Below are 4766 nucleotides of genomic sequence, written 5' to 3'. Positions count from 1 at the left end.
CTGGGCTTCAGAAATCCAGGGATCACAGGAAACATTCCTTCCAGGGCCCCTGCTTGCAAGTTTTACTGCCTTTGGTTGACTTCTCTGCTAATTTTCTCAGCAGCCCAGAGCTTTTGCTGTATCTTTCTTGCCCACTCTTTTCTCCCTCCTGGATAAACAAGAAATTTAATATCATCTCCTGCTTTCTTGGAAATGTCCCAGCTCAGTGGTCAGGAGTGGCCTGTTAATTACCTGACAATGCACAGTGACAGATTCCTGAGTGGGGTGTGGGGAGGCCTGGCTGTCTGTCTTTTCCCTGCAGAGGGAAAGAGGGAGCCACAGTATCCGGAACCCTAAAGCTCAACTTAGTAACAACCTAATAGTAGCTAGAGCCTTCCTTTAGACTTTTCAGGAAGCAAGATCACACGCCTTATCTCCTTCCATTCTTCTGATAGCCTCCTATGGCCTGAATGATTACCGTGTCCCCCTTACAGGTGTGACTCAAAGCGATAAGACAACTCCTCCAAGGTCACACAATAAGTACAACCCAGGTGTTCTAAGCCCCACATCTGGACTCATTTCCTGTAAATTTCATGATCTCTCTGCTCCGCTACTGCTCCTTCACACACCTCATCCCTTCTTTGAGCCTAGTTCAATCCTGTTTTCACCTCCTGCCTCCAGAGAGCTCCCGGCCTTGTGAACAGCGTCTCTCTGGGCCAGGGGACCTCTGAGACACAGTGGCCTCCCTCACTCCCGAGTCCATTTGTGCTGTGAACTCTCAGGAGCTGCTGTTCTGGGAGGATGTGTGACCCTGTGGACCAGTACAACTCATTTCAGGGAAAAAGTGACCACACAGAGCTTAGTCGAGGCTAGGGTTGCAAATGGAAGAAGGGAGGGATGTGGGCTGTGAACTCTGCTCATTCATTTGTCTAGCAAATGCACAGTGTGCCAACTCACGCTGGAGGTTCAAACATGAACTGAACACCACCCTGTCCCCAAGGGGGCCAGAGGGAAATCCTATTGCTTTCCTCTCTAGGCATGCACTGGCTGCCCCGGCCCCCTGATGTGTGTTAACTCCCTCAGAAAATCAGGGTTATGCACATGAAACCTGGGACAGAAACAGCCCCCAGATGCAGGCACTTTTCCCCACTGTGGTGAGGGAAGTCCTGTCTGGAGCCCCAGGCACTCTGCCAGTAGTTTGGTATCTTCAGGATTTTCCCAGCTGCTGAGTAGGTTGCCCCAGCCCCGTGAAAGGGCTCCAGGTGGTTCCCAAGAACGAGGAAGCAAGGCGTGAAAGAGCCTCTCTCCAGCAGGCACAGGAGTGAACAGCCCAGCGCCAGGCCACTCCAGCGGATGGGCTCCTGACTTGGGTCACCAAGGCTCCACCCAAACTGCGCTGACATCAAGCCCTGGTGGCACCTTGAGGTTCAGTCCAGGACCATGTTGTCTCACCTCAGTAGGGGAAGGGGGGCTCAAAATAGACATGAAAGCTCAGCACGGTGGCTCACACCTATAATCCCAGCCCTTTGGGGGCCGAGGAGGGAAGATCACTTGAAGTCATGAGTTCAAGCTCAGCCTGGCCAACATGGTGAAACCCGTCTTTACTTAAAAAAAAAAAAAAAAAAAGCCAGGAATTGACTAATTCGTGGTGGGCACCTATAATCCCAGCTACTCAGGAGGCTGAGGCAGGAGAATCGCTGGAACCTGGGAGGCAGAGGCTGCAGTGAGCTGAGATTGCAGACTGCACTGCAGCATGGGCATCAGAGCAAAAATCCTTCTATATAAAAAAATAAAAAAAGGAATAGATATAGGTTATAGTGTTCTTGTGGAGATGGCTTATTTCACAAAGAGAAATGACCTGCCCAGAGTCTTACTTTAGGATAAACACCAGACTGGAATGAGCGGAGCTTCCAACCCCTCCGTAAAGAAAGAGGACTAATTAACCTCGTAGAGTTGGGACAAAATAACGTGAACTAAAATGCCCAGAACTCAATGTTAACAAACACTGGGATGTAGTATGTTGGTGCAAAAAAGTAATTGTGGTGTTTGCCATTGAAAGTAATGGCAAACACCGCAATAACTTTTGCATCTACCTAATATGTGTTGGGAGGTGGGGGTGGATATTAGGGAGGGGCAGGTCCATGAAGCTGCAAGGATCATGCATGCCCAAGTCCCAGAGGCAGGCCCCAGCGGCCCCAGACAGGCAGAGACACACGCCTAGGCCTAAAGGCTTATAGGTCAAGCTGCACCAAGGGTGCAGTTAAGACCTCAAATCCCTCTCCAAAGTCAGGGGCTTAGAGCTTGCCAGAAATTTCAAGTAGGTATGTATTCAAGCCTCAAATTTTTTATTTTGTTAATTTCCTCTGGTTACTCATAGACAGCTCTAGCCTAAAGGATTGGAGCAAAACTTAGCTTCTGTGGATACTTCGGAGAGAAATCCACAAGTCTGGGATTCCCACCATCAAAGAAAATGAGCGCTTTCTTCTAATCACATCTTCCCCCAGAGGGTTAGGATGCAGTCGAGAAGCATCTACTGAGCCCCTTCCTAAAGCTGCTTGTTTCTACTCTAGGCATCCTGAGGGCAGGGACTGGGCTTCATTGTCCTTGTCCCCAAAGGCAAGCCTCCACTGTTGTTAAATGTTTGTGGAAGGAGCCTGAATTTGGATAAGGAGCAAAATTACAAAGGGACCACACCTGGAGGTGTGCTTAATTGATATGGACGACAATTGGGAAAGCCAAAGCTAAAGCTCGCAAAAAGGAAAACAGATTACTAACAGCTAGTCCTAAGAAAACCAACCAACCAACCAACCAACCAACCAACCAAACAAACAAACAAAAAAATGGCCGGGCGTGGTGGCTCGCGCCTGTAATCCCAGCACTTTGGGAGGCCGAGGCAGGTGGATCACGAGGTCAGGAGATCGAGACCATCGTGGCTAACACGGTGAAACCCCGTCTCTACTAAAAATACAAAAAAATTAGCCGGGCGTGGTGGCGGGTGCCTGTAGTCCCAGCTACTCGGAAGGCTGAGGCAGGAGAATGGTGTGAACCCGGGAGGCGGAGCTTGCAGTGAGCCAAGAGATTGCGCCACTGCACTCCAGCCTGGGTAACAGAGTGAGACTCCATCTCAAAAAAAAAAAAAAAAAAAAACCAAAACTATTTAAAATGGAAGGAAAGAGATGGGGAGAGGGAGATGTCTCTGAGAAAATAAGAAATGTTGTTTTGTTTTTGTGTTTAACTTAAGCTGTGATTTCAGGAGAAAGAGTTCCCGGAATGCCAGGAACCCGGGAGAACTTCCATCCGGAAGCAGTGTGGTAGAAGGGGACCTGCTGAGAGCCTGCATATGCCCAGCAAATGGCCAGGTGCCTTTGTTTGTTTGTTTGTTTTTTGAGACAGGGTCTCCCTCTGTCGCCCAGGCTACAGTGCAGTGGCATGATCTTGGCTTACTGTAGCCTCAACCTCCAGGCTCAAGTGGATTCTGTCACCTCAGCCTCCCGAATAGCTGGGACTACAGGCATATACCACCACACCTGGCTGATTTTTGTATATTTTTGTAGAGATGGGGTTTCACCATGTTGCCCAGGTTTCTCTTGAACTCCTGGGCTCAAGCGATCCTCTGGCCTCAGCCTCCCAAAGCACTGGGATTACAGGTATGAGCCACTGCACCCAACCTAGGTGATCTCTTTTAATATTCACCCCAATAAGGGAAGGTAAAGATTGCTGTTCTCACTTTACAGATGGGGAAGCTGGTGGATAACTTGTCAGCTCATAAATGGCAGAGCTAGAATTCCAAGCCAGAGGTATCTCCAAGCCTCTCTCTAGCCAGCCTCGTCCACAGTCCTGTTGCAGCTCCTACTTCTTTTGAGGACAACCTTGGTTCCAGGTCATGATGACAGCAATCAACTCCACTCTGGTTGCTTTCTAGTCATAAAGCGCTTTCAGGCCTGATACCTCATTCCTCTTTACACCCTCCAGACGAGGTTAGTAAAGGGGTCCTGTGCTCTTCGGACACATAAGGAGAGCCAGGCTAGCCCAGGGTCAGAGGTGGGAATCAGTGACTTCCCCATGTGAAAGAGAATAGAATCTAGGGACCCCAGATTCACTGTGTCAAAGAGAAAGTTTAATCCCAGCACTTTCGGAGGTTGAGGTAGGTGGATTGCTTGAGCTCAGGAGTTTGAGACCAGCCTGGGCAACATGACGAAACCCTCTCTCTACAAAAGAAAAGTACAAAATATGTAGCTGGGCGTGGTGGCGCACACCTGTAGTCTCAGCTACTCAGGAAGGTGAGGTGGGAGGATGGCTTGAACCCAGGAGGTCAAGGCTATAGTGAGCTATGATTGTAGCACTGCACTCCAGCCTGGGCGACAGAGCGAGACCCTGTCTCCAAAAAAAAAAAAAAAAAAAAACAAGAAGGAGGGGGGGAAGTTAAGCTTGGAAACCACAAAAGCTGCTTTCCTTTTGTTTCCAGACAGCTGCAGTTTCACAACCCTGTGTCATAGCCTAATTTCCTTTGCTCCCCATAGACATACTGAGCAGGAGACAATGCATCATTGACTTTTTCTTCTATTCCCTTTCAAATAAAATGTAGATTTACAGATGCTAAATCAGAGTTTCACATGCTTGTAACCTCAATGTCTTTCCTCCCTCCCTCTTCTTTTCCTTTCCTGCTTGCTTTTTCTCTTTTAAATATGGAAATTCCCGAAACCCTTTTTGGAAAAAAGGTGATTTTTCCCCGGTGGATCCTCAACCTTGGCTAACTAAACCTCTGTTTGATTGAGACCTGCTTTAGT

This window comes from Colobus angolensis, unplaced genomic scaffold (assembly GCF_000951035.1).
Source record: "Colobus angolensis palliatus isolate OR3802 unplaced genomic scaffold, Cang.pa_1.0 Scaffold1, whole genome shotgun sequence".
NCBI lineage: Eukaryota > Metazoa > Chordata > Mammalia > Primates > Cercopithecidae > Colobus > Colobus angolensis.
This window is presented reverse-complemented; position numbering follows the sequence as displayed.